The 19,381-nt window shown below is 44.2% G+C and overlaps 1 protein-coding gene across 1 annotated transcript in view; it reads left to right on the forward strand.

Annotated features, from left to right (window-relative positions):
- The window catches only part of LOC137656666 (uncharacterized), a 327,800-nt gene that overhangs the window by 56,028 nt on the left and 252,391 nt on the right, over window positions 1-19,381 (forward strand). The gene's annotated exons all lie outside the window — the stretch shown is intronic.

A 19,381-nucleotide genomic window follows, 5' to 3' on the forward strand; every position in this document is an offset into this window, starting at 1 on the left:
TACCACCCTTTTCAGATTTTTCCCTGCCGGCATGGCCGTCGGTTCTATTGGAAATTCACTCTCGCTTTTTACTGTACGCTGTTTGGACGTTATGTGGTGATGTATTAACGTTCTTTGAGTTTAGGCTTTCCCCTTTTTTCTTTTATTTGAAATGTGATCATGTATTTATAACTTAAAAGGTAAGATTAAAAGGTTTATCGACCTATTTTAAACCTCACGAAAGCATAGGACGAAAGGTAAACATCTCGTCCATTGATGACGTCACAGCCTTATGTCGTAGGCTATAAGTCCGACTTGCTTTTACAAAGAATTATAAGTGAATACTTTCTTTTGAAATATTAAGTTATAAATTTAATTAAAGGATTATTAATCTAAGAAAATTTTATCCTTTTAATAGTTCTCGAGGTAATCTTCGATCTGTTTGCAAAGATTAATTAGCGTTCAGTTGTTACGCAGTTATCAGTATTGTTACAATATTGCAATATATCGTAGAGATTTTTATGGTTAGTTGTACTATATAAAAGGAACATATTATTTTGAAATTAATTGTTCCTGTCAGTATTTTTCCTTAGTCAGAATTTAAGGAAGTTAAATTTCACTTAATGTTTATATGAATCGATGTAGCACACGATTCTATGTATCGTTGTTTCCGTAGTGGAATACTAAGATTGTTTTTATATTAAGTGTAAATGTTCCAGTAAATACGAGTAATGATTCACTCTTATTGGAATTACTTAATTTAAGGGTTTATTTTATTTTATAAATTTTATACCTACTAAGGTAATATTTAATATTTAATATTTAATTTTTCGCTGCATTTATATGGGATTCTGTAATTTTTCATTCCCATTCGAACGATTGAGAGAATTGTAAGTCTCTCTGTAAATGAGTTCATTTCGTTTGAGAGAACGTATACTATGGCTTTCAAATGATTGTGAAACTTTCTTTTAACAAAGAATAGAATGAAAATTTTTAGTGTTAAATTACGCAGTGAATTTTATTCAGTGGAGAGTGCTTCTGTTCGGACCTGTCGTTATCCTAGTCTTCGACCTCTGTCAAGCTCCCGGGAGGGGAGAAGTTAAGTCGAACGACGGAAGGAATTGAGAGAGTAGCTAAGCGCTACAGTCTTTTAAGACCCGAACAGAAGTCCTCTTGAGCGCCAGGCAGGCGCCAAGGCGCTCACCCTCGTTATAGATAGAGTGAGGTATTAATGTTGTCAAATATTACACACGCTTTTCAGGCGCTGAGCTGAGAACAATATTAGATTCGTTCTGCGTATTTATGTTTCAAACAACAGCTCTCGTTGATGATGCAGTCTTATCTTCCGGCTGTTGACGGTGATCCTGGGCGTTAGTCTTTGGTGGTAGACCCGTTGTCGCACAGGCGGCCTGTTGTCGCTGGGACCGACGTGATATCGCACAGGCGGTCTCCCAGTTTCACTGTTCAGCGGCAGGTCGATGTAGATTTGTCTCAGCAGAGCTCTGTTTTCACAACAGCTATTAAAAGAAGCAGACAGCCGATCGTTAGTTTAAGCGTGACGACGTTCGCTAAATGGCAGGCGCGAGGCGCAAGCGGAGCCTGAGTGGAAACTTAATGAGGCTCAGAAGTTAATTGATGAAGTCGCTGAGTGTCGGCGCCAGCGCTACGACCCACGCCAGTTGAGTCATGAGTGGGCAGAGCGCCAGCGCGAGCAGCGGCGGTAGCGCGAATATCACATGAGCGCTGCGCGCCAGGACGAGGCAAAGCGCCAGCGCCAGCTAGATTTAATCTATTATAAAATCAATCGTGACAGCAAACCAAGGCAAGTGGCTGTCAATTGGATGTGGATATGGATCAACGCAAGCGCGCCCATGTTACCACTGATGCTAGCTCCAATCTCTGATTTGTTAGAAGTAGACCTGGATGAGGTTCTCTCTCATGAGGATCAATTGGAGGATATCTCAGAGAGAAAGGAAGAGAAACCACCTTAACATTCGGTGGACTAAAAAAAAAAAAAAAAAAAAAAAAAGAAAAAAAAAAGGCTAGTCTTCTCGGAATTTTTCCAGACTATTTTACACCAGTTACTCCGCGATCTCCCCCTTTTGAGTTTACCTTAGGCAAGGCAGTGGAGACTTCCTTCTATACAAAAGAGGTGCTTTCCCACTCTAAGAGAGTATCGAAGTTAATAAGAGCATGGATGGATTTAAGGAAAGCTCTGGGCATCACATGCTTCGCTTTTCCACCAGCCTAGTTAGCTTCTAAGTCGAACGTTTGGTATGAGACGGGGGAAGTCTTGGGTTTGGGAGTTCCGGCGTCTGCGCAGGGAGACTTCTCTAGCCTGGTAGATTCTTCCTGTCTCCTGGCCATGAGAACGAATAGACTGTAGTGGTCAATGTCGGAGTTTGACCAGCTCTTGATAGGATAGTTCAGAGTGTTGAGGTACAGTGGAACCTCTACACACGATCGTATCTACATCCGAATTTTCCAACATCCGAAGTAAAATTCGAGCAAATTTTTGACTCTACACCCGAATTTTATTTCGACACACGAAGTAGCAATTTTCGTCGTACCGGTTGTATCCGAATTTTTCGACACGCGAAGTACAATTCGAACACGTTCCGACTCTACACCCGAATGTTTTTTTCGACACCCGAAGTAAACAATACTCGTACGCGTAGTCGGTGCTCATAGCGCCTGAAGTGTTTTTTATTTCCGCCGATAGAAGGCAGCACATCGACCTCGGAGGGACGCTCAATTAGCGCGGCTTGGGTCAGTCCTCTGTTCTCGCCGGCTTCGTGTGGTTGTGCTCTTTGCGTTGTGATATTAACTGTGAATTAATCGTGATTTTTTACGTGCATCCATTAACGATAATTTACGTAAATCATGGGTCCAAAAAGGCTTAGTTTTGCCAGTGGTAGTGGTAGTGGTGAGAAAAGGAAGAAGGAAATGCTTTCTATAGAAATTAAGCAGGAAATTATTGAAAAACATGAGCGTGGCATCCGCGTGAGTGAACTTGCTAAACAGTATGGCCGTAATATGTCGACGATCTCGACAATCCTTAAACAGAAGGAAGCTATTAAAGCAGTGAAACCTTCTAAGGGGATCACTATAATTTCCAAACGCCGTACCCCTATCATAGAAGAGATGGAACGACTTCTACTAGTGTGGATTAAGGATAGAGAGATTGTTGGCGACACCATCACCGAAACAGTCATCTGCGAGAAGGCGCACGCCATCTTTACGGACTTGAAGGAGGAGAGCTCTGTGGGTGATGCTGGGGAGAGTTCAACCGAGCCTTCCTTAGATGATTTCAAGGCATCTCGTGGCTGGTTCGAGAAATTTAAGAAACGGTCCGGGATTCATTCAGTTGTTCGCCACGGAGAGGCTGCTAGTGCGGACACAAAGGCTGCAACTGACTTTGTTAAGAAATTCGAAAATATCGTAAAGGAAGAAGGCTACGTAGAGCAGCAGGTGTTCAATTGTGATGAAACCGGGCTGTTTTGGAAGAAGATGCCGAGTCGAACCTACATCACTGCTGAAGAGAAGAAATTGCCTGGGCATAAGCCAATGAAGGATCGGTTGACTCTTGCTCTATGTGCCAACGCTAGCGGGGACTTTAAAGTTAAGCCCTTGCTTGTTTACCATTCAGAGAACCCTAGGGCCTTTAAAGCACACAACGTCGATAAGGATCAGCTTCATGTTTTCTGGCGATCCAACTCGAAGGCCTGGGTCACTAGGCAATTCTTTGTGCAATGGGTAAACCAAGTTTTCGGTCCTTCTGTGAAGAAGTATCTTCATGAGCAGAAATTGCCTTTAAAGTGCCTGCTATGCCTTGACAATGCACCCGCTCACCCCCCCCGGACTTGAAGATGATATCTTCGATGAATTCAAGTTCATAAAGGTGCTGTATCTTCCACCAAATACCACCTCTATCCTCCAGCCCATGGACCAGCAAGTCATCTCTAATTTTAAGAAGCTGTACACCAAGCACTTATTCAAGCAGTGCTTTAATGTCACGCAAAGCACCAACTTAACTTTGCGTGAATTTTGGAGGGGCCACTTCAATATCGTGCACTGCTTAAAGATCATTGATCAGGCTTGGGTGGGATTAACTCGACGGACCCTCAATTCTGCATGGAAGAAGCTGTGGCCTGATGCAGTTTCTCCCCGAGATTTCGAGGGTTTTAACCCCGAACCTGATCCCGTGGTCGGTGCAGCGGAAGCCGTAGAGGAAATCGTCTCCCTTGGCAAGTCCATGGGTCTGGAGGTCGACGCAGATGACGTTACGGAACTCGTCGCCGAACATCACGACGAACTGACGACGGATGAGCTCAAGGAACTCCATGCTATGTCGGAGCACATGAGTGATGACGAGGAAGAGAGCGAGGAGGTAGAACATGTGTTAGGTTCAGCGCAAATAAAAGAGGTGTTAGGAAAATATCAAGACGTGGTCGACTTCATCGACAAATACCATCCAAAGAAATTGCAGGTTTGTCGTGTAGTTTCTCAATTCGATGATGTTTGCCTAACGCACTTTCGAAACATTCTGAAAAGCCGTACGAAGCAATTATCTATCGATGCTTTCTTTAAAAAAACTGCGAAGCGAACTCGCGATGAAGAGGATGTAAGTGAACCGAAGAAAACGGCAAAGAGTGAAGAGGAAGAAAGTGAAACACAGAAAACGGAAAAGAGTGAAGCAAAAGAAATTCAGTCAATTTTAAATGTAAGTGATAGTGATTAAAATTACGTAATCATCAAAAAGAAAAAAAGAAAATGTAAAAAAAAAATATAAAATATAAAAATAAAAAAAAAATAAGCTAAGTTATGTTAAAGTTCACTTAGTGTAAGTTAGAATAAGTTACGGTAGTGTTACGTTTATCGTAGTTAACCTCTCTACCTCCTCGCCGTCCGTCCGTCTCCTCTCTCCTCTCTGCGTAGCGAAGACGAACAACACCTGCGCTGGAGTTTCTAAGGTAAAGTGACGCTAAAAACCCGTTTCTTATTTATCATTTTTTGCTAATTCTTCTTATTTACATGTCTATTCTTCTTATTTACATGTCTATTATCTAATTTAGTGTTCATTATTCTCATGGGAAAATTATGTGTAGTAGTTTATTAAGAAGTTATCATAGGTTTTTGGGCTCAACCACGGATTAATCCTATTTCAATGTATTCTTATGGGAAAATTCGTTTCGACATCCGATCAATTTCTACATCCGAAGTTGGTTCTGGAACGGATTAAATTCGTATGTAGAGGTTCCACTGTATTTAATTTACTTGAGTGGTCACTGGGAGTCTTAAGCAGAAGAGTAACCAAGATAAAGGACACGGACACAAGTAGTCTTATCCAACTTATGTCTTGTACAGACAGGGCAGTGAGGGATGGTTCTAACGAACTGGCTGCTTTACTTACTGCAGGAGTTATAAAGAAAAGAGCTACTTTGGGTTCCTTCTTTTCTGCGGGTATCATTCCATGTTAGAAATCGGAGTTGCTTTTGCGCCCATATCTTCGGCTCTTTTTCCGCAGGATTTAGTTAAGGAAGTGCCTGCAAATTGGGCTCAGAAGGCTACTCAAGCTTTGGTTACTAAAACAGTCAGTAAGGTTTTACCTACGCCCTTCTCTTCTCGTAGAACTAAGGAGGGGACATCATATTCTCATTCTGCCCAGCCTTTTCAAGGTAAACGTGTAGGGAGAAGTACTTTCAAACCAGAGGCAAGGAAGCAAAGGAAAAGAGGAGCCAAGCCCAGTCGAGGCAGGCTCTGACTGCTCTCCCCTTCAAGCAGCGGGGGGAGCCAGGCTAAACAACTTCTGCAGCCCTGGTAAAAGAACGGAGCGGACTCTTGGTCCGTACGTCGTCTATTTGATCAGAGCGCAGCTTCAATCGGACGACGTTTGACGTTCATCCTGTCTACTAGACTAGGAAGTTAATCATCATGTAGGCACGCGGACAGAACTTGCTCTCCCAGCAGGTGCATTGCGATTCTTAAAATTAGAAGCAATCGGGTGTGTTTTCTTCCACGAGAGGAGCGGAAGTCAGAAGAGTCGTATTTAATCCTGGCTCTTCCTCTGGAATTTGAAGCACAGTCAGGGAAGATAGACTTTGTCCTCTTAGAAGGTCGCAGAACCTAGACTTGGTCATCAACAATCAGTACGTCCCAGACCTTTCAGGAGTCGTATGTTTTCTAGTAACTTATCCCTCAGTTACTGATGGTTGCCGGGAGTTTTTTCTGTTGAAAAAAGGCGACGTGTCAGCGCCAAAAGCGCGCAAGATGCATTATTCTTCGAGAGAAGAGGTGCCCAGTTTGCTTCTGTTTACACTCCCTCTCCACCCCAAATTTGAGGAATTGTTTAGTTCTTTCTTCTGGGGTCGGGCGACTACTGTTAACGGTATCTCATAGCATGGGATACGTTCAGGTCACGCACAAGGCGCGCTGGGAATGTCATAGGGACTCTCCCAGGTCGCTCACGGGGCTGCGGTTGATGATCTCTTCTAGCCTTCGCTCACGCTTGAGGTGGCGCACAAGCTGCCCCGCGAGTGTAGGGTTGGTCTGAGCTAAAGGAGGTCAATTTCATCTCTTTTTAGCGTTTACAATTCTTGGGGGGAAAAAATATTTTCTCCTAAAAGAGTGAAGACTATCATAGATCAAAGGGATGTTTTTTCCTTTAGTATCATATAGCATAGTTCTCCGATGCTCAGTAGCATCTCCTTGCAAAGATAGGCTCTTGTGTCGGGAGGCGGTAGAGCAGACGCTTGTAGCGGCTCAGAAGTGCATGTGGGCTCAGACGCTGACAGTCAAAGTTAATCCTTTCATCTAGTTGTTCTATCGTTGCGATCTGCGGGATGCGCGTCTCCACTCATGCGGACGCATACTACACGTGAGCATCTCTCGACATACATGGCATCCTGAAATTCTAAGCAACCTAGACGCATGTGCCAGCCGGGACATATACTGGATAAGGCCAGTCAGGTTTTTCCGCATCATGATAGACTAACAGTTGCTCCGGTGTGCCACTGACCGGACACGATACTGTTGCCTACGGGCAGCACGCTGTAGATTTACAGCAGGCGAGACGTACACAGAGCGCTGTATCCACTCGACAAGGTGAACGCATACAGCATGCTAGCACCTTACGGGGATGGAAGCACATGCGACATTTTGGTCACATATTAGATGTATACAGTCTAGCCTTTGGGTCACAGCAGTATGGACAGACTGCTGTCTTGTCTTCGCGTCGCTCTCGCCTCACAGCTAACGCTTTCTTGTGTCAAACTTTGACTTTGTGTGTTGAACATTTGTTGGTACACACGATCAGGTCTTAACTTCACAGCATGAGGTTCATGTTGTTGATGCTTCTTTTCAGCAGGCCTAGCTTCAGTATCGGTTTCTTGCGACTGATATGGATGCATGCTAGGAGGAGGTCTAGATCTTGTCTCTCTCGCGACTTGATGAGCATAGACTGCAGGTTGGAACTATACTGGTCCCATGCTGGGGACATGCTGGGTGTTTGCTGGAAGCATGTCATCAGTCCGTTTTTTTTTTCCTGTGTCAGGATCACGAACGCTTTATTTTTAAACCATCAAGTTTTAGGTCTAGCTGCCTCCCGTATTTTGGAAAACCCCTATGATCAAGAGGTTGTTCGAAGGAGGCAGCTGAGGCTATCGCTTGTACAAGGGACCTTTGCCTCAAGGTTTTACAACCCAATTAGGGTGTTTTTATGGAGTGGTGTAGAGCTAAAGGGCTCTTCATTTGGCAACTCTAAGACAAGCGGCCTGTTTTTTCTCAGACCTTGGAGGGGAAAACACATTTTTTCCCCCTCGACCATCAAGGGAGTATGCGGACAGTTGTCTGCAGACGCAGGAGATTGCATCTATCAAATAAAGACCTTATACATCTTCTCAGGTCATTTAAGAGGATTTAGAAGGGTCAGCAAGATGCTCCAGCCTAAATTTAGGATTCGTTTCTGGAATTTCGCGGTAGTGACAGATCCGAGCCTTTACACTTGGTTTAATTTTAAGGCCTAACTTAGGAGACTTTCTAAATAAGTCTACTATAGTTGAGAGCCAGTGAAGTTCAATCTTTTAGCAAGAACATGGACTTCACAATGGTTAAACCATAGGCGCCTTGCATAATCTTGATCTTTAACAAACGTCCTTCTCATCCATGGCCTAAATCTTTCGGGATCTTTATCCTCTCGGATTTGGTTTGTGAAGGGCTATGAAGGACATTTTACCCGGTTAAAACGATGGAGTTTTATCGGGACTGGACCAAAGAGGTTAAGAGTCTATTCATGACTCTTCGGTGCACGGTCAAGAAGCCTGCGCTATTTATGTCTAAAACGCTCTATCGTCTAGCATAGACTTTAATGACAAGAGTTCTTTCATACTGTTGTGTAACAGATCGTAACATGTCGAAAGGGTAAAGACTCATGAAGTTGGAGCTATAAGAGCTTCTGTAACTCTTAAACTAATCTGTTCTCTGCAAAGCATCGCGTATACAGCCTTGTGAAGGGGTATTCCTGTATTCGCCTTGCTTTTCTTAGATCGTATTCAGTCTCTTTATGAGGACGTCTACATTTTGGGTTCACTCCCAATAACGAGTGAAGTAGTAGGTGAGATTTTCACCACTACATTTCCCTATATTCCTAGTACCCCTGTTCTTCTCTTGGAACTATTATATATGTTTTTATGATTGTACGTGAAGATTGGTCGACAATCCTCCGCAATCTTTGACCTAGTCAGGTGGTCATTTTGTTCCTAGAGAGTGCCCGGAACAAGGGTATTAGTTGAGGTCCTGTCATGTTATAGGTTATTGAACCGTTTGACAGCTCCTAGAGATCATCAGCCCCCTGGGTGGACTGCTGGATCTTCTAAGGATAGCAGACGAAATGAGGCAGAGCATTGCTGTCAGCTTCCTTATCAGGTGAGAACCTCTTAAGTAGTTTGTGTAACGCTTAAGTGAATTTCCAATTATGTAGCTGTCTCTGACCCACCACCAAGGGTGTCAATCAGCCATTCTTATATAACCAGCGGGTAAGTTTTATATTTAAAAATTATATTTTCATAATATAATAAATTTTTGAATATACTTACCCGCTGGTTATATAAGTTAAAAACTCACCCTCCTCCCCTCTAGAGACCATGGGGCATGGAAAATCTGAAGAGGTTGGTATAGTTTCACCCGTTGTACCATGAAGGCACTAGTGTACACCTGGCATATCTGCGTTAGCCACGCGGGATTTTTTAATTTCCTGCCGAGGCGTCAGGGACGCTAGCCATTCTTATATAACCAGCCATTCTTATATAACCAGCGGGTAAGTATATTCAAAAATTTATTTTATTATGAAAATATAATTTTTCAGCTTTTTTCCGTGGGGAACACTTCCTTTTGAAGGATCAGTGGTCCTCACTATTAGCGAATATTCGTAGTTGATTTAAATAATTGTAATTCTCTTTTTTATTATAGTTACTCCGCTCCCCCTTCTCCCGTGGATGTCGACTGGGGAAGGGAGGGTGCAATACTTTCTGTATTTTATGTTGTTCCTTCAGTGGTCCTCTTCGGAGTTCCTCCTTTGGGAATTTTCTTTTACATACAGTACAAACTCGCAGTGTGTCAGCTTCCTCAAGAATTCAGAATGCCCTAACTTTATGGACTTCATGAAATTTACAGCACAAAAGGATGCTGAGATCGACCCTCTTAACACATAATTCCTAGAGTCAGACAAAAGAGAATCCACCCTTCGGCAATATGATTCTTCTGTAAGGAAGTTAGCAAAATTTTTGAAAGACTCAGGTGTTCAGACGATGACTACCAATCTGGCAGTTACCTTTTTCAGAACTTTGTTTGAAGGGGAACTAGCCGCTAATACTATTACTACAATTAAGTCCGCTTTAAAGAAAATATTTCAGTTAGGGTTCAATATTAATCTTGTGGATTTGTATTTTTCATCTATCCCAGAGCTTGTGCTAGACTAAAACCACTAACTCGTCCTCACACGGTTTCCTGGTTTTTAAATGATGTCCTTAAACTATCTTCTGATACTGATAATGGCTCATGCACTTATATAACGCTTCTTAGAAAGACGTTATTTTTGATAAGTTTAGCTTCAGGAGCCAGAATATCTGAACTCTCAGCATTATCTAGAGAGCCAGATCACATTGACTTTCTTTCTTCTGGTGAAATATTAATCTCTCTAGATAGAAAATTCTTTGCAAAGAATGAGGACCCACAAAATAGATGGACCCTGTGGAAGATTGTCCCACTTCCACAGGACCTATCCCTGTGCCCAGTTAACACTCTGAAAGCCTATTTGAATAGAACCCCTAATAAGTCTTCAGGCCCGTTGTTTATTAGAGAGCATGGAGGAACCATTTCCCTGAAAGGAATCAGACAACAGATTCTTTATTTTATTAAACAAGCCAACCCGGAATCAGTTCCACATGCCTATGATATCCGAGCAGTAGCAACATCAGTCAATTATTTTCATCACATGAATTTTGAAGAATTAAAGAGATACACAGGCTGGAAATCACCAGCAGTATTCAAACGCCACTATTTAAAATCCTTGGAAGCCCTAAAATTTGCAACAGTAGCAGCAGGGAACGTGGTTCCTCCGGATATAACAGAACCATTATAAAAAGGTCCTATCTTCATATACTGTATATGTTTGCCTTTTTAGTGCCTTGTCTCCTAATAAGGAGGAGGGCGACACCTGCCTTGCCTATTCTCCCTGCTTAACCTTGACCTTCATTTGGATTGCACTTTAACCAGTGTTTATGATGTTTATATATCACTAATGTCTTTTATAATATATTTAGACATCTCATGTTCTTTGTTTATTGGAAGTTTTTCCCTATTTTTACCAATGAGTTTTGCGTCTCTGACCCGGTATTGTAATTTAAGAGATTGGTATACAGTATTGAGGTTTATTATTAAAACACTCCTATTTAAATTATTCTATTTTATATCAGTTCCTTAATTTTATGTGTATTTCCAAGCTTATGGGACCAATTCTCTGTTACTATTTCACGGAGCGACACAGGTTGAGCCCAGAGAAGGGATTTTGACAAAGGAAAAATCTATTTCTGGGCGAGGGACCTGTGTCGCCCAGTGAACCCACCCCCTCTTTTCTTCACCCTAGGATGGTCCAAGCTTGGGGTGCTAGTAGGAATGAGGGAAGCAGCGAGGGTAGTGGTTGTGGTGGGGGTCGGCAGTATCCGTAGTAGAGGGCAGTAGTCGGATGTGGAACGGCACCTCGTAGTATAGGGGGATATTGAAGAAGGAGAAGACTAATTGGTAAGGGACCTCTGGTAGTGGTTCTAACACGCCCCAGTTACTATACCAACACCCTGTAAGGTTGAGTTAGCTGAGTTATATTCCTGGCATTCCATGCAACTTTTTCTCTGGTATATCTAGCAGTCTTTATACCTTAGAAATGGGGCTATAAGGAGCATTTCACTGGGCGACACAGGTCTCTCGCCCAGAAATAGATTTTTCCTTTGTCAAAATCCCTTTTTTTTATCTCAGCTATGCAGTTTTCGTCGTTCGACTAAGAGTGCCGACAAAGCAGAGCTGTTCTGTTCATGCCTGGGAAATCTGCTGTCACTGCCGTCCCTCAGAGGATGTCATCATGGGCGTCCTCCCTTCTCTTAGAAGTACGCCCGTGACAACATGATCAGAACTTCAGATCATCTTAGAACGCTAACAGGAGGTTCGCCTCCAGGGCCCGGACAACTTTCCCTTCCAAGGGAAAGTTTCATTCCCAGGTGTGAGGTTGTTTCTCCCTTCCTAGAGAGAACTTCCCACATCTTAATAAATTCGTCTCCGACTGCTGTTGCTGCCTTCGCCTAGACTATTCAACCCTCTTGCTGAGTCTCTCTTCCTTAAGGGGCGGAGCATAGTCTTAGGCAAGTCTCTCCTGCAAAGTGTTCACCTCTCTCGTTCGCGAGAGGGGCCACTCATAGAGACCCCTCTTCGGAGGATCGCTAACTGTTGAAGGTCAGCTTGATGATCCACCGGCCCTCATGAGCTTCATCGCTTCTCTCAGAAGTACGCCCGTGGAAACACCTGATCAGCACTTCAATGGGCGTCATCAGTTCCTGATCGTCCTACCAGCAGACCTACCAGTGCAAGCTTGCGCTGCAGCTAAGTCCTTGGACTTCGGTCCTAGACTCTTTTATGGACCTTTCACGGTCGCCTTCGGTGGATGTTCGCCTTTCCAAAGGGCTCATCCCAGTTTCTGGTCGTCCTGCTAGTTGACCTGCCGACCTACCAGCGCTACCTTACGCTACAGTTAGTCTTTGGACTTCGGTCCTGGACTCTTCTGTGGACCTTTCATGGTCGCCATCAATGGATGTTTGCCCTCCCAAAGGGCTCATGCCAGTTTCCGGTAGTCCTGCCAGCTGACCTGCAAATCTACCAGCGCTACCTTACGCTACAGTTAGTCCTTGAACTTCGGTCTTTGACTCTTCTGTGGATCATTCCTGCTCGCCAACAATCTCCTGCACCTGCGCGCCAGTACTTTCATATGCGCGCCAGCATTATCATGCACGCCATTGCTTCTGCATGCGCACCAGCACCAACAGTCTTCCGTATGCGTGCGTGCCAGCCACCTTCTGCGCCTGCGCCAGCCATCTTCTGCGTGAGTGCCAGCCGTCTTACGCGCGCGCCAGTGGTCTTCTGCTCACGCGCGGCACGCAATCGCGTGCCCATGCACGCGCCCTTGCGCAACTAGTCACGTGCTTCGGCGCATTCTAGGGAAACTGCACAAAACACTACACAGTGCCTTACTGCGTGCCAGCACTCCCCTGCTCTCTCATATCCAGCACTCTCCTGCTCACTTGCGCTCGCCAATGCGCCAACTCTTCGCAAAGAGCCAGTGCTCTTCTGCGCTTTCCTGCGCACTCCTGCGCAGTTGCGGTCTCTGACCCAATGCGCCAGCTCTTGCCAAATAGCCAGTGCTCGCAGATCCAATGCGCCAGCTCTTGCCAAAGAGCCAGTGCTCACCAGCGCACCAGCGCTTGCCTGCTCTCCAGCACTCTTCTACGCATTCACCGAAAGCTGCGCTCCAGCAGAAACTGAGCACCAGCACCATCCTGTGTGCCGTCACTCCAGTAGTCTCTTGCACACTCGCGCAATAGGCAGAAAAAAGAATAAAACCTTTTGGACATGTCACCACTGCCCCATTCCTCTCCTCGCAAACGCATAACATGGCCGCCTGGAAAAGAGGAAAGAGGCTTCACAGAAGGATTCACGATCCCGAAGATTCCATCTTCTAAGGGGATACAAAATGCGGAATCCTTGGTCCCTGTCTCTTCTGAAGTTTATTTTCTTTCCTTGACAGACCACCGTCAGCCATCAAGAAAGCATCAACAGACTGACGGTTTGCTGATTGCTAGCTCGCCAATCACCAGATCGCCAATTGCTAGCTCAGCTCCGATCTTTGACCTCTAGTCCCTCCAATGAATAACGATCTCTGAATGCTAGCGTTCCAATCACCGATTGTTAGTCAATAACCAGTCATCAGGTTGCTAGTCGCTAGATCACCAATGGGCAGCTCATCTTTCTTCGATCATCGAACTCAGCTCGCTGATCTCTGACCAGCCCATCATCAGCTTGCTGATCTCTGACCAACCAGGAGGGACCATAGTCAGCTTGCTGATCTCTAGCTCACCGATCACCGGTCAGCGATCGATTGCAGATCATCAATGGCTTACCATCACCAACTGACTAACATTAAACCATTCTGCTGTCTCTCAGGGCTCTCAAAGCAGATTACCAACTCATTTATCGCCAACCTACCTTGGCTGACTGACCAGACAGCCTTCATCTGCCTGTCAGTTACCATCCTAGGCTCACCGATCATCGGCAATTTGCCAGCAGTTCGTGACTCGGACTTACCTAGATCAGAAGGTATACAACACACTTCTCGCTACTGGCCGTTCGGCATCACACTAAAGTTATTGGCAAACGATCGACAACCCTCATCAGCGGCTTGTCGACATGGGCTTACTTGCGAGCACTCTGTGGCGGGATGTAAACAAAAAACAAACCCCCACACCCTTGATCACTCCGACAGACAAATTGTCCCACAACACAAACTTTCCCCTTACTTTTACGTCAACTGGACTATTGCACAAAGGGACCAGTAAAACAAAACATAGCCTTAAAACTATATTGCTTACAAATTAAACACACCAAAAAAAAATCACACATCACTAAACAGACTTAACACTAAAACAGACAAAAATAACATCAGACTTTTATATACATATGGTATAACAGTGCGTGTGGGTACACAGAACTCACCAATAATCAGAAAACTTTACTAACCCAACACCGACACTCCACACACAGTACCAAAAAACACTTGAACACCAAAAAAAAAACCCATAACACTAGACCATCAACCAAATGCCATAAACCAGCAACAAATAATCACATCTAACACCAACATAAGCGAAAACACTTAAATATTAAATATATAAGTTTGTGTGGTCACTGTCGTCCACATACGGGTAACTCCTAGCCCACTGCCATAACTTCCTGGCAGAGAGTATTAGCTTACGGCCAATTTCACTGCGCAATCGCAACTTTATATTCTCAGAATATCATCTCCATGTCCAGGCCAAACCAGTGTCGTCATCATCATCATCATCCGGAACTTATATTAAGCTTGGTCATCAACAGTTATAAGAGCACTCTATATCCAAATCATTACACAATTAAACGTACAGGGTCGTCATCAATCTATCTATAAATGTGCGGCAGGCAACCAACAGGCCACGGACAAACAAAAACTCCAAAGGAGTCCAAAGGAGGAATTACGGCCTGCAATAAAAAAGAAAAACGCTTACGCTCTCCTAGCTAACTAAACTATCGCACTATAATCAAAGATAAATAATAATCTTTCTATCATTCATGATCGCGCCTAACAAATATAAATGAAAACAGTACTTACGCTAATAAAAAAAAATCACTTCCAAGCCGGCAGGTCGATGAACAAAAAAACAATATTCCAGCATTCAGGACACAACCCACTCCTGCTACAGTCAAATAGAAAATGCTTTCACTCAAGACATTCATCACTGCCCTGACCTAGTTAAAAAATGTAAATAAACAACCTCAATTATACCAACAGTCTTTCCCACTACAAACAATCATTATGCTAACTACCCCTTGTTTGGTGGTGCGCACCGCGCACACACACAAACACGCATACACTCTCTCTCTCTCTCTCTCTCTCTCTCTCTCTCTCTCTCTCTCTCTCTCTCTCTCTCTCTCTCTCTCTCTCTCTCTCTCTCTCTCTCTCTCAATTTGGCAAAACCAAAGCAAATAAAATAAAATTAATCCTCCACAACTCTCCAACTGCACATTAACCACGATACCCAACGGTTAACCATTGATTAACATTCGCCAGATTGATTCTATTCTAAGGAATAGCATCAATCCCATCAAGGCACATGGTAGGGTTAAGCGTTGCCTTCCTTCTGTTAGTTAAAGGAATTCTCTCTCAGGGAAGAATCCTTACACAGGGTATCGCGTCTGATCCTTTACGCCACGAGTTAAGACCCCAGCATCAACAATCTCCCATGCGAAAGGATCCACAAGGAGCTGTCCCTTTGGGTTGATGTCCACACCATGTTGGAGTTCAAACATGGGCTAAGACCTCAGGTCTTCATTTGCACACTGGACCTAAAGGACACATACTTCCAGGTCCAAACCATCTATCTAGGAAGGTTGGAAGATTCAAGGCACTGTGCTTCAGTCTTTCCACTACACCCATCCTGGTCTCACAGGATCGGCTTCTGTCTCCTCCATTTCGGGATGACTGACTGAACTTAGCAGACTCAGTGGCAACCTTGCATTAGCACCGGAACTTCTGAAGTCTTTTTACCAAGATCCAGTGATCAAGGTAAACCTGTGGAAGTCTTCCCTACTTCCCTTCCAGAAGACTGGTGTATCTGGGAATGACTCTAGACACCAATCTCGACAAAACTTTCTCAAAACAAAAAGAACTCCCATCCCAGAGTGACTTGAGTCTGATTGGAATCAGGCCCTCGATCCTCCAGACATTCTGACCCCCATGGGACTAGAAGTTTTGACAAACCTCAAGGGATGGGTGTCAGTAGAGAATCTACAGAGTGGTATAACCTTCTCATCCTTCCCCACCCCTCGGACTTGATGCTGTGCTTAGAACACACCAAAAGAAGAGGGGAGGGATCATAGTGCTGCACCACACGACCTCAGCCCTCTGGAAGTCCGAAAGTACCTTCACTTAAATCTCTTAAGAGATGAAGGCCAACTTTCCGGTCCTTCAGCAGCCTCAACGGTTCCTAACAGACCACTCAGTGATGTGATGGGCGATAATACCACACACCACATTGAGGCTCACATCGACAAGCAAGAAGGAACTTGCTTGTAGCCTCCTCCCATCTAACAGTATAAACACTAAGATGGGCTAAAGTCCGTTCGGTGCCACTATCAGCCCGCTTCATTTCAGACTAGAGGAATGTGCTCGCCGACAATCTGTGCACAGCATCTCAGATAAGGTATACCGAATGGTCTTTGGATCACCTTGTAGCGGACAAAGTCGCGACTTTCCTTGTTCCTCCAACTAGGGATCTGTTCGCAACGCTCCTGAACCTCAGGTTGCCGTTGCTCCCCAGCCCTAGACCCCAAGGCTCTCTGGCAAAAAACAGGCCAACAACGGTGGGTACAACAATGACGTTTACGTCTCGTCCCTGTTTTGTCTGGAGAAGGGCACTCAAGAAGGCTAGAACATCAGTCAGCCTCTCAAGGACTCTCATTGCTCTGCTGTGGCATTACGCAGACCGTTTCCAAACCTTTTGCAGCTCCTGATAGAGGCTCCAAGAGAACCCTCTCCACATCATAGACAACTCACTTCGACATTTACCACAAGCTATCGCTTTGCTATGATTGTACGCCTGGAGACTACCCAGTACCTCCTCTCCCACAGAGGTTTTTCGCAATAAGTTGCGAAAATGTTGTCTAGATATCTGAGGAATTCCTCTGCATCAGTCTACCAGGCAGTATAATGTCTTGTGTGGTTGGTGTCATGTGAAAGTGTGTGTCTCCACTTGATACCTTGATTCCAGCAATAGCGGAATCCTCGAGTATATACATGAGGAAAAGACCCCCTATTCAGTTCCGACAGGTTAAGATGATCACTCATCCTTGATCCTTCACCTTCAAACTGAAAGAAAGCGACACCCTCTCATCGATAGACTTTTCCTAACTCATACGGACTTACAACTTGCCTTTCCCCTGTCGGAATTGAGACCTTCCTCTCGGAACATGGTTCAAATCTCCGATCCCTAAAGGGACCTCCTCATGTTCCACTTCACCAGTCAACAAATTTTCTCCTGATTTAAGAACACAATGTTTCTACACACTCGGACAGCAACCATATGAGTCGAGGAACTTCATGGTCTCTCTTTCGACATCGTTCATTATTGAGAAGGGCGAAAGACAATGTTCAGTTTCGTCCCTGAGTATGTCGCCAGACACAGTCTCCAGAGGTAACGGACGATCCAGATCATCCGTTACTGTACCTAGGGTAAGGTATGAGACTTTACTTAAAGAAAACGGCAACAGCCTGCCTGGGTCCCTTCTCTTGTCAGCACTGGGAGAGACTAGAGGAGGATCACCAAAACATCATCTCGACATGACGACTCTATGCCCCTGGTCCTTCTTAGCAGATTACTCTGTGACGCAGATTTCACAAGAAAGGATGTGAATGCTCCAGGTGACTTACACAACCTTTCTCCTGCAAGACGTGACCCACAGGAACTCGATACGATCTCTATCGCTCCGGTGGCTGCACAACAGCTGGTTGTATACCTCAAGCTCCTTATTGGACAAGTAATAGAAGGTTGAGAGCACTGTGACCCGGTTTTAGTATGCGTGAATGAAAAGATTTGACTGGCTCTTATTCTTTACTTCATCCTACCCTCTCGTGGGGAAAGCAGCATCCTGGGTTCTCTGCATAAGCTGACCTCAAACCACTGCAGGTAAACCATGCTCCCTTGTGTACCTAGTATTAAGCTAATACTGTTGCATCCCCATACCCTGGTGAGGTGGTATTGGGAAGTCTTGGTTACATCAGGTTTTTCCTACATAGACTCGGAATAACTTTACCTAGACAGTCACACTTCTGCACGTCTCAACACACAGCTTGCGTAGGCCGCGGACCTTGCGTAGCAAGGTTTAGCGAGGCCAAAAGCCAGATTGGCAGGGACTTCCACCCTTCCTAATGGGTGAGTCACCCCTAATAAATAGCGAGGTTTGTATTCCAGTTACGGAACAAATGACAAATTCGTAGATAATTTGTATTTTTCCTAACTATACAAACCTTAGCTATTTATACAAACTTGCCTGCCATCCCTATTCCCCTTGAAGTCCTACCTCCAAGGAAAGTGACTAAATCACAGGTGTGTGAACGGGAGTGGTAGCAAGCTACCCCCCCCCCCACCCCCCCACCCCCCCACCCCCACCACCACCACCACCACCACCACCACCACCACCACCACCACCACCACCACCACCACCACCCCGCTAACTAGCGGTGTGGGTAATTAACCCTCGCTAAATTTTAATGGCTCGTCATTTTAGCTCCGCCGAAAGTATAACCCCTAATAAATAGCTAAGGTTTGTATAGTTAGGAAAAATACAAATTATCTACAATTTTGTCATTTTAATATGATCTTGACTGAATTAGTAGATCATAAGGAAATGGGTCGAGCTAAGGATAAGTTGCCTGTCCATATATGGCCGCCAGCTACCAAAGTGTCTTCACTTATCCAGCAGTAAGGCTGATTATTCCTCCAAGGTGCAGATAGGTATTGATTTTGATAGAAAAGTAGGTTTAGTAGAACACCCTCTTCACAGCTCATACTCTTGGGGACTTTCCTGTTTGAATGTTATCAGACACCACAAAACTTAGAGTCACAGTACTGTTCTTGTGTTAATATGGACTAGTGAATTTCAGATGTTGGTTTGTACAATTTACTCCTGGAATATTGGTACACATCTCAATAAGCTAAATTGATATATCTGGTAACTCCACTATGTAGATATAAGAGACAAAGGAAGTTTTTATTATTATATCTATATAAGACTAAGGGGTTTCTTCTTTTACTTTAGTAGTTGTTATTAATAGATGGATTCTGTTAATAGACTATGTTTTGTAAAAGTTATTTTGTGACGCATTAATGTTATTTTCTAAAATTAGTTTTGCCTTAGTTTGGTCTGATGGGTGCTTCCACTGAGGTTACCAACCTTATTGCTCTTTTCACTTCTCATCTAGGAATGAATCTTGCATAAAAAATACAACTCACTGGTGTTGTTAAATTACTTCATAAGTAACTGCACTATTGTCATA

This window comes from Palaemon carinicauda, chromosome 17 (genome assembly GCF_036898095.1).
Source record: "Palaemon carinicauda isolate YSFRI2023 chromosome 17, ASM3689809v2, whole genome shotgun sequence".
Classification (NCBI taxonomy): Eukaryota; Metazoa; Arthropoda; class Malacostraca; order Decapoda; family Palaemonidae; genus Palaemon; species Palaemon carinicauda.